This window comes from Pelodiscus sinensis, chromosome 1, assembly GCF_052426305.1.
Source record: "Pelodiscus sinensis isolate ZL-2025 chromosome 1, ASM5242630v1, whole genome shotgun sequence".
Classification (NCBI taxonomy): domain Eukaryota; kingdom Metazoa; phylum Chordata; order Testudines; family Trionychidae; genus Pelodiscus; species Pelodiscus sinensis.
The window spans coordinates 138,590,789-138,602,069 of NC_143052.1; positions in this window are offsets into that span (position 1 = coordinate 138,590,789).

Sequence of the window (11,281 nt, forward strand, 5' to 3'; positions counted from 1 at the left end):
GGCTCCGGAGGTGAATTTCTGGCTCCACAGCCCGGGTCTCCGAATCAGGCTTCAAAAGTCGATTTTGGCCATCGCGGCCCGAGTAGGGCGTATTCAGGCTCTGGAAGTGATTTTCTCGGTCCGCAGCCCGGGTCGCCGTTTTCGGCTTCAAAACTCGATTTTGGCCATCCCGGCCCGAGTAGGGCGTATTCAGGCTCTGGAAGTGATTTTCTCGGTCCGCAGCCCGGGTCGCCGTTTTTGTCTTCAAAAGTCAATTTCGGCCATCGCAGCATGAGGAGGACGTTTTTGGGCTCCGGAGGTGAATTTCTGGCTCCACAGCCCGGGTCTCCGATTCCGGCTTCAAAAGTCGATTTTGGCCATCGCGGCCCGAGTAGGGCGTATTCAGGCTCTGGAAGTGATTTTCTCGGTCCACAGCCCGGGTCGGCGTTTTCGCCTTCAAAAGTCGATTTCGGCCATCACGGCCCGAAGAGGGTGTTTTCGGGCACCGGACGTGGATTTAGGCCTACGCAGCTCGTTTCGACGTTTTCAACTACAGAAGTCAATTTTGTCCATCGCGGGTTGAGGAGGGCGTTTTCAGCCTCCGAACGTGCATTTTGGCCTCCGAAGCCCGTGTCTCCATTTTTGGCCTCAAAAGTCGATTTCGGTCATCGTGGTGCGAGGAGGACGTTTTCGCGCTCTGGATGTGTATTTCTGGCTCCGCAGCCCGGGTCGCCATTTTCACCTTCAAAAGTCGATTTCGGCCATCGCGGCCCGAGAAGGGCTTTTTCGGGCTCCGGACGTGATTTTTTCGCTCCGCGGCCCGGGTCGCCATTTTGACCTTCAAAAGTCAATTTTGGCCATCGCGGCCCGAATAGGGCGTTTTCGGGCTCCGCAGGTGATTTTCTCTCTCCGCCGCCCGGGGTCACCGTTTCACCTTCAGAAGTGGATTTCGGCCATCATGGCCCGAGGAGGATGTTTTCAGGCTCCGGACATGAATTTCTGGCGCCGCGGTCCGGGTCGCCGTTTTCGGCTTCAAAACTCGATTTTGGCCATCGCGGCCGAGTAGGGCGTATTCAGGCTCTGGAAGTGATTTTCTCGGTCCGCAGCCCGGGTCGCCGTTTTGTCTTCAAAAGTCAATTTCGGCCATCGCAGCATGAGGAGGACGTTTTTGGGCTCCGGAGGTGAATTTCTGGCTCCACAGCCCGGGTCTCCGAATCAGGCTTCAAAAGTCGATTTTGGCCATCGCGGCCCGAGTAGGGCGTATTCAGGCTCTGGAAGTGATTTTCTCGGTCCGCAGCCCGGGTCGCCGTTTTCGGCTTCAAAGTCGATTTCGGCCATCACGGCCCGAAGAGGGTGTTTTCGGGCACCGGACGTGGATTTAGGCCTACGCAGCTCGTTTCGACGTTTTCAACTACAGAAGTCAATTTTGTCCATCGCGGGTTGAGGAGGGCGTTTTCAGCCTCCGAACGTGCATTTTGGCCTCCGAAGCCCGTGTCTCCATTTTTGGCCTCAAAAGTCGATTTCGGTCATCGTGGCGCGAGGAGGACGTTTTCACGCTCTGGATGTGTATTTCTGGCTCCGCAGCCCGGGTCGCCATTTTCACCTTCAAAAGTCGATTTCGGCCATCGCGGCCCGAGAAGGGCTTTTTCGGGCTCCGGACGTGATTTTCGCTCCGCGGCCCGGGTCGCCATTTTGACCTTCAAAAGTCAATTTTGGCCATCGCGGCCCGAGTAGGGCGTATTCAGGCTCTGGAAGTGATTTTCTCGGTCCGCAGCCCGGGTCGCCGTTTTTGTTTTCAAAAGTCAATTTCGGCCATCGCAGCATGAGGAGGACGTTTTTGGGCTCCGGAGGTGAATTTCTGGCTCCAAAGCCCGGGTCTCCGATTCCTGCTTCAAAAGTCGATTTTGGCCATCGCGGCCCGAGTAGGGCGTATTCAGGCTCTGGAAGTGATTTTCTCGGTCCGCAGCCCGGGTCGCCGTTTTCGCCTTCAAAAGTCGATTTCGGCCATCACGGCCCGAAGAGGGTGTTTTCGGGCACCGGAGGTGAATTTCTGGCTCCAAAGCCCGGGTCTCCGATTCCTGCTTCAAAAGTCGATTTTGGCCATCGCGGCCCGAGTAGGGCGTATTCAGGCTCTGGAAGTGATTTTCTCGGTCCGCAGCCCGGGTCGCCGTTTTCGCCTTCAAAAGTCGATTTCGGCCATCACGGCCCGAAGAGGGTGTTTTCGGGCACCGGAGGTGAATTTCTGGCTCCACAGCCCGGGTCTCCGAATCAGGCTTCAAAAGTCAATTTTGTCCATCGCGGGTTGAGGAGGGCGTTTCAGCCTCCGAACGTGCATTTGGCCTCCGAAGCCCGTGTCTCCATTTTTGTCCTCAAAAGTCGATTTCGGTCATCGTGGCGCGAGGAGGATGTTTTCAGGCTCCGGACATGAATTTCTGGCTCCGCGGCCCGGGTCGCCGTTTTCGGCTTCAAAACTCGATTTTGGCCATCGCGGCCCGAGAAGGGCTTTTTCGGGCTCCGCATGTGATTTTTTCGCTCCGCGGCCCGGGTCGCCATTTTGACCTTCAAAAGTCAATTTTGGCCATCGCGGCCCGAATAGGGCGTTTTCGGGCTCCGCAGGTGATTTTCTCTCTCCGCCGCCCGGGGTCACCGTTTTCACCTTCAGAAGTGGATTTCGGCCATCATGGCCCGAGGAGGATGTTTTCAGGCTCCGGACATGAATTTCTGGCGCCGCGGCCCGGGTCGCCGTTTTCGGCTTCAAAACTCGATTTTGGCCATCGCGGCCCGAGTAGGGCGTATTCAGGCTCTGGAAGTGATTTTCTCGGTCCGCAGCCCGGGTCGCCGTTTTTGTCTTCAAAAGTCAATTTCGGCCATCGCAGCATGAGGAGGACGTTTTTGGGCTCCGGAGGTGAATTTCTGGCTCCACAGCCCGGGTCTCCGAATCAGGCTTCAAAAGTCGATTTTGGCCATCGCGGCCCGAGTAGGGCGTATTCAGGCTCTGGAAGTGATTTTCTCGGTCAGCAGCCCGGGTCGCCGTTTTCGGCTTCAAAAGTCGATTTCGGCCATCGCGGCCCGAATAGGGCGTTTTCGGGCTCCGCAGGTGATTTTCTCACTCCGCTGCCCGGGTCACCGTTTCACCTTCAGAAGTGGATTTCGGCCATCATGGCCCGAGGAGGATGTTTTCAGGCTCCGGACATGAATTTCTGGCGCCGCGGCCCGGTTCGCCGTTTTCGGCTTCAAAACTCGATTTTGGCCATCGCGGCCCGAGTAGGGCGTATTCAGGCTCTGGAAGTGATTTTCTCGGTCCGCAGCCCGGGTCGCCGTTTTTGTCTTCAAAGTCAATTTCGGCCATCGCAACATGAGGAGGACGTTTTTGGGCTCGGAGGTGAATTTCTGGCTCCACAGCCCGGGTCTCCGAATCAGGCTTCAAAAGTCGATTTTGGCCATCGCGGCCCGAGTAGGGAGTATTCAGGCTCTGGAAGTGATTTTCTCGGTCCGCAGCCCGGGTCGCCGTTTCGCCTTCAAAAGTCGATTTCGGCCATCGCGGCCCGAATAGGGCGTTTTCGGGCTCCGCAGGTGATTTTCTCACTCCGCTGCCCGGGTCACCGTTTTCACCTTCAGAAGAGGATTTCGGCCATCATAGCCCGAGGAGGATGTTTTCAGGCTCCGGACATGAATTTCTGGCGCCGCGGCCCGGGTCGCCGTTTTCGGCTTCTAAAGTCAATTTCGGCCATCGCGTCCCGAGAAGGGATTTTTCGGGCTCCACACGTGATTTTCTCGCTCTGCGGCCCGGGTCTCCGTTTTCACCTTCAAAAGTCGATTTCGGCCATCGCGGCCCAGGAAGGGCTTTTTCGGGCTCCGGACGTGATTTTTTCGCTCCGCTGCCCGGGTCGCCATTTTGACCTTCAAAAGTCGATTGCGGCCATCGCGGCCCGAATAGGGCGTTTTCGGGCTCCACAGGTGATTTTCTCTCTCCGCCGACCGGGGTCACCGTTTTCACCTTCAGAAGTGGATTTCGGCCATCATGGCCCGAGGAGGATGTTTTCATGCTCCGGACATGAATTTCTGGCGCCGCGGCCCGGGTCGCCGTTTTCGGCTTCAAAACTCGATTTTGGCCATCGCGGCCCGAGTAGGGCGTATTCAGGCTCTGGAAGTGATTTTCTCGGTCCGCAGCCCGGGTCGCCGTTTTTGGCTTCAAAAGTCGATTTCGGCCATCGCTGTACGAGGATAGCGTTATCGGGCTCCAGACATGGATTACTGGCTCCGCAGCCCGGGTCGCCGTTTTTGGCTTCAAAAGTCTATTTTGGCCATCACGTCCCGAAGAGGGTGTTTTCGGGCATCGGACGTGGATTTAGGCCTACGAAGCCCGTTTCGACGTTTTCAGCTACAGAAGTAAATTGTGTCCATCGCTGCTTGAGGAGGGCGTTTTCAGGCTCCGAACATGCATTTTGGCCTCCGAAGCCCGTGTCTCCATTTTTGGCCTCAAAAGTCGATTTCGGTCATCGTGGCACGAGGAGGACGTTTCGCGCTCTGGATGTGGATTTCTGGCTCCGCAGCCCGGGTCGCTGTTTTCGGCTTCCAAAGTCGATTTCGGCCATCGCGGCCCGAGAAGGGATTTTTCGGGCTCCGCACGTGATTTTCTCGCTCCGCAGCCCGGGTCGCCGTTTTCGGCTTCAAAAGTCGATTTCGGCCATCCCGGCCCGAGTAGGGCGTTTTCGGGCTCCGCAGGTGATTTTCTCACTCCGCGGCCTGGTCACCGTTTTCACCTTCAGAAGTGGATTTCGGCCATCATGGCCCGAGGAGGATGTTTTCAGGCTCCGGACATGAATTTCTGGCGCCGCGGCCTGGGTCGCCGTTTTTGGCTTCAAAAGTCAATTTCGGCCATCGCAGCATGAGGAGGACGTTTTCACGCTCTGGATGTGTATTTCTGGCTCCGCAGCCCGGGTCGCCATTTTCACCTTCAAAAGTCGATTTCGGCCATCGCGGCCCGAGAAGGGCTTTTTCGGGCTCCGGACGTGATTTTCGCTCCGCGGCCCGGGTCGCCATTTTGACCTTCAAAAGTCAATTTTGGCCATCGCGGCCCGAATAGGGCGTTTTCGGGCTCCGCAGGTGATTTTCTCTCTCCGCCGCCCGGGGTCACCGTTTTCACCTTCAGAAGTGGATTTCGGCCATCATGGCCCGAGGAGGATGTTTTCAGCCTCCAGACATGAATTTCTGGCGCCGCGGCCCGGGTCGCCGTTTTCGGCTTCAAAACTCGATTTTGGCCATCGCGGCCCGAGTAGGGCGTATTCAGGCTCTGGAAGTGATTTTCTCGGTCCGCAGCCCGGGTCGCCGTTTTTGTCTTCAAAAGTCAATTTCGGCCATCGCAACATGAGGAGGACGTTTTTGGGCTCCGGAGGTGAATTTCTGGCTCCACAGCCCAGGTCTCCGATTCCGGCTTCAAAAGTCGATTTTGGCCATCGCGGCCCTAGTAGGGCGTATTCAGGCTCTGGAAGTGATTTTCTCGGTCCGCAGCCCGGGTCGCCGTTTTCGGCTTCAAAAGTCGATTTCGGCCATCGCGGGTTGAGGAGGGCGTTTTCAGCCTCCGAACGTGCATTTTGGCCTCCGAAGCCCGTGTCTCCATTTTTGGCCTCAAATGTCGATTTCGGTCATCGTGGCGCGAGGAGGACGTTTTCGCGCTCTGGATGTGGATTTCTGGCTCCGCAGCCCGGGTCGCCATTTTCACCTTCAAAAGTCGATTTCGGCCATCGCGGCCCGAGAAGGGCTTTTTCGGGCTCCGGACGTGATTTTTTCGCTCCGCGGCCCGGGTCGCCATTTTGACCTTCAAAAGTCAATTTCGGCCATCGCGGCCCAGGAAGGGCATTTCGGGCTCCGCAGGTGATTTTCTCTCTCCGCCGCCCGGGGTCACCGTTTTCACCTTCAGAAGTGGATTTCGGCCATCGCGGCCCGAGTAGGGCGTATTCAGGCTCTGGAAGTGATTTTCTCGGTCCGCAGCCCGGGTCGCCGTTTTTGTCTTCAAAAGTCAATTTCGGCCATCGCAGCATGAGGAGGACGTTTTTGGGCTCCGGAGGTGAATTTCTGGCTCCACAGCCCGGGTCTCCGATTCCGGCTTCAAAAGTCGATTTTGGCCATCGCGGCCCGAGTAGGGCGTATTCAGGCTCTGGAAGTGATTTTCTCGGTCCGCAGCCTGGGTCGCCGTTTTCGCCTTCAAAAGTCGATTTCGGCCATCACGGCCCGAAGAGGGTGTTTTCGGGCACCGGACGTGGATTTAGGCCTACGCAGCTCGTTTCGACGTTTTCAACTACAGAAGTCAATTTTGTCCATCGCGGGTTGAGGAGGGCGTTTTCAGCCTCCGAACGTGCATTTTGGCCTCCGAAGCCCGTGTCTCCATTTTTGTCCTCAAAAGTCGATTTCGGTCATCGTGGCGCGAGGAGGATGTTTTCAGGCTCCGGACATGAATTTCTGGCGCCGCGGCCCGGGTCGCCGTTTTCGGCTTCAAAACTCGATTTTGGCCATCGCGGCCCGAGAAGGGCTTTTTCGGGCTCCGCACGTGATTTTTTCGCTCCGCGGCCCGGGTCGCCATTTTGACCTTCAAAAGTCGATTTCGGCCATCGCGGCCCGAGAAGGGCTTTTTCGGGCTCCGCACGTGATTTTTTCGCTCCGCGGCCCGGGTCGCCATTTTGACCTTCAAAAGTCAATTTTGGCCATCGCGGCCCGAATAGGGCATTTTCGGGCTCCGCAGGTGATTTTCTCTCTCCGCCGCCCGGGGTCACCGTTTTCACCTTCAGAAGTGGATTTCGGCCATCATGGCCCGAGGAGGATGTTTTCAGGCTCCGGACATGAATTTCTGGCGCCGCGGCCCGGGTCGCCGTTTTCGGCTTCAAAACTCGATTTTGGCCATCGCGGCCCGAGTAGGGCGTATTCAGGCTCTGGAAGTGATTTTCTCGGTCCGCAGCCCGGGTCGCCGTTTTCGCCTTCAAAAGTCGATTTCGGCCATCACGGCCCGAAGAGGGTGTTTTCGGGCACCGGACGTGGATTTAGGCCTACGCAGCTCGTTCCGACGTTTTCAACTACAGAAGTCAATTTTGTCCATCGCGGGTTGAGGAGGGCGTTTTCAGCCTCCGAACGTGCATTTGGCCTCCGAAGCCCGTGTCTCCATTTTTGGCCTCAAAAGTCGATTTCGGTCATCGTGGCGCGAGGAGGACGTTTTCGCGCTCTGGATGTGTATTTCTGGCTCCGCAGCCCGGGTCGCCATTTTCACCTTCAAAAGTCGATTTCGGCCATCGCGGCCCGAGAAGGGCTTTTTCGGGCTCCGCACGTGATTTTTTCGCTCCGCGGCCCGGGTCGCCATTTTGACCTTCAAAAGTCAATTTTGGCCATCGCGGCCCGAATAGGGCATTTTCGGGCTCCGCAGGTGATTTTCTCTCTCCGCCGCCCGGGGTCACCGTTTTTCACCTTCAGAAGTGGATTTCGGCCATCATGGCCCGAGGAGGATGTTTTCAGGCTCCGGACATGAATTTCTGGCGCCGCGGCCCGGGTCGCCGTTTTCGGCTTCAAAACTCGATTTTGGCCATCGCGGCCCGAGTAGGGCGTATTCAGGCTCTGGAAGTGATTTTCTCGGTCCGCAGCCCGGGTCGCCGTTTTTGTCTTCAAAAGTCAATTTCGGCCATCGCAGCATGAGGAGGACGTTTTTGGGCTCCGGAGGTGAATTTCTGGCTCCACAGCCCGGGTCTCCGAATCAGGCTTCAAAAGTCGATTTTGGCCATCGCGGCCCGAGTAGGGCGTATTCAGGCTCTGGAAGTGATTTTCTCGGTCCCCAGCCCGGGTCGCCGTTTTCGGCTTCAAAAGTCGATTTCGGCCATCACGGCCCGAAGAGGGTGTTTTCGGGCACCGGACGTGGATTTAGGCCTACGCAGCTCGTTTCGACGTTTTCAACTACAGAAGTCAATTTTGTCCATCGCGGGTTGAGGAGGGCGTTTTCAGCCTCCGAACGTGCATTTTGGCCTCCGAAGCCCGTGTCTCCATTTTTGGCCTCAAAAGTCGATTTCGGTCATCGTGGCGCGAGGAGGACGTTTTCACGCTCTGGATGTGGATTTCTGGCTCCGCAGCCCGGGTCGCCATTTTCACCTTCAAAAGTCGATTTCGGCCATCGCAGCCCGAGAAGGGCTTTTTCGGGCTCCGCACGTGATTTTTTCGCTCCGCGGCCCGGGTCGCCATTTTGACCTTCAAAAGTCAATTTTGGCCATCGCGGCCCGAATAGGGCGTTTTCGGGCTCCGCAGGTGATTTTCTCTCTCCGCCGCCCGGGGTCACCGTTTTCACCTTCAGAAGTGGATTTCGGCCATCATGGCCCGAGGAGGATGTTTTCAGGCTCCGGACATGAATTTCTGGCGCCGCGGCCCGGGTCGCCGTTTTTGGCTTCAAAACTCGATTTGGCCATCGCGGCCCGAGTAGGGCGTATTCAGGCTCTGGAAGTGATTTTCTCGGTCCGCAGCCCGGGTCGCCGTTTTTGTCTTCAAAAGTCCATTTCGGCCATCGCAGCATGAGGAGGACGTTTTTGGGCTCCGGAGGTGAATTTCTGGCTCCACAGCCCGGGTCTCCGATTCCGGCTTCAAAAGTCGATTTTGGCCATCGCGGCCCTAGTAGGGCGTATTCAGGCTCTGGAAGTGATTTTCTCGGTCCGCAGCCCGGGTCGCCGTTTTCGGCTTCAAAAGTCGATTTCGGCCATCGCGGCCCGAATAGGGCGTTTTCGGGCTCCGCAGGTGATTTTCTCACTCTGCTGCCCGGGTCACCGTTTTCACCTTCAGAAAAGGATTTCGGCCATCATGGCCCGAGGATGACGTTTTCAGGCTCCGGACATGAATTTCTGGCGCTGCGGCCCGGGTCGCCGTTTTCGGCTTCAAAACTCGATTTTGGCCATCGCGGCCCGAGTAGGGCGTATTCAGGCTCTGGAAGTGATTTTCTCGGTCCGCAGCCCGGGTCGCCGTTTTTGTTTTCAAAAGTCAATTTCGGCCATCGCAGCATGAGGAGGACGTTTTTGGGCTCCGGAGGTGAATTTCTGGCTCCACAGCCCGGGTCTCCGATTCCGGCTTCAAAAGTCGATTTTGGCCATCGCGGCCCGAGTAGGGCGTATTCAGGCTCTGGAAGTGATTTTCTCGGTCCGCAGCCCGGGTCGCCGTTTTCGGCTTCAAAAGTCGATTTCGGCCATCGCGGCCCGAATAGGGCGTTTTCGGGCTCCGCAGGTGATTTTCTCACTCTGCTGCCCGGGTCACCGTTTTCACCTTCAGAAAAGGATTTCGAACATCATGGCCCGAGGATGACGTTTTCAGGCTCCGGACATGAATTTCTGGCGCTGCGGCCCGGGTCGCCGTTTTCGGCTTCAAAACTCGATTTTGGCCATCGCGGCCCGAGTAGGGCGTATTCAGGCTCTGGAAGTGATTTTCTCGGTCCGCAGCCCGGGTCGCCGTTTTTGTTTTCAAAAGTCAATTTCGGCCATCGCAGCATGAGGAGGCCGTTTTTGGGCTCCGGAGGTGAATTTCTGGCTCCACAGCCCGGGTCTCCGATTCCGGCTTCAAAAGTCGATTTTGGCCATCGCGGCCCGAGTAGGGCGTATTCAGGCTCTGGAAGTGATTTTCTCGGTCCGCAGCCCGGGTCGCCATTTTTGGCTTCAAATTCGATTTCGGCCATCGCGGCCCGAGTAGGGCGTATTCAGGCTCTGGAAGCGGTTTTCTCGGTCCGCAGCCCGGGTCGCCATTTTTGTCTTCAAAAGTCAATTTTGGCCATCGCAGCATGAGGAGGACGTTTTTGCGCTCCGGAGGTGAATTTCTGGCTCGGCAGCCCGGGTCGCCGTTTTCGGCTTCAAAAGTCTATTTTGGCCATCACGGCCCGAAGAGGGTGTTTTCGGGCACCGGACGTGGATTTAGGCCTACGAAGCCCGTTTCGACGTTTTCAGCTACAGAAGTCAATTTTGTCCATCGCGGCTTGAGGAGGGCGTTTTCAGGCTCCGAACGTGCATTTTGGCCTCCGAAGCCCGTGTCTCCATTTTTGGCCTCAAAGTCGATTTCGGTCATCGCAGCACGAGGAGGACGTTTTCGCGCTCTGGATGTGGATTTCTGGCTCCGCAGCCCGGGTCGCCCGTTTCGGCTTCAAAAGTCGATTTCGGCCATCGCGGCCCGAGAAGGGATTTTTCGGGCTCCGCACGTGATTTACTCGCTCCGCGGCCCGGGTCGCCGTTTTCACCTTCAAAAGTCGATTTCGGCCATCCCGGCCCAGGAAGGGCATTTCGGGCTCCGCACGTGATTTTCTCAGTCCATGGCCCGGGTCGCCGTTTTCGGCTTCAAAAGTCGATTTCGGCCATCGCGGCCCGAATAGGGCGTTTTCGGGATCCGCAGGTGATTTTCTCACTCCGCTGCCCGTGTCACCGTTTTCACCTTCAGAAGTGGATTTCGGCCATCATGGCCCGAGGATAATGTTTTCAGGCTCCGGACATGAATTTCTGGCGCCGCGGCCCGGGTCGCCGTTTTCGGCTTCAAAACTCGATTTTGGCCATCGCGGCCCGAGTAGGGCGTATTCAGGCTCTGGAAGTGATTTTCTCGGTCCGCAGCCCGGGTCGCCGTTTTTGTCTTCAAAAGTCAATTTCGGCCATCGCAGCATGAGGAGGACGTTTTTCGGCTCCGGAGGTGAATTTCTGGCTCCACAGCCCGGGTCTCCGATTCCGGCTTCAAAACTCGATTTTGGCCATCGCGGCCCGAGTAGGGCGTATTCAGGCTCTGGAAGTGATTTTCTCGGTCCGCAGCCCGGGTCGCCGTTTTCGGCTTCAAAAGTCGATTTCGGCCATCGCGGCCCGAATAGGGCGTTTTCAGGCTCCGCAGGTGATTTTCTCACTCCGCTGCCCGGGTCACCGTTTTCACCTTCAGAAGAGGATTTCGGCCATCATGGCCCGAGGATGATGTTTTCAGGCTCCGGACATGAATTTCTGGCGCCGCGGCCCGGGTCGCCGTTTTCGGCTTCAAAACTCGATTTTGGCCATCATGGCCCGAGGAGGATGCTTTCAGGCTCCGGACATGAATTTCTGGCGCCGCGGCCCGGGTCGCCGTTTTCGGCTTCAAAAGTCGATTTTGGCCATCGCGGCCCGAGTAGGGCGTATTCAGGCTCTGGAAGTGATTTTCTCGGTCCGCAGCCCGGGTCGCCGTTTTTGTTTTCAAAAGTCAATTTCGGCCATCGCAGCATGAGGAGGACGTTTTTGGGCTCCGGAGGTGAATTACTGGCTCCACAGCCCGGGTCTCCGATTCCTGCTTCAAAAGTCGA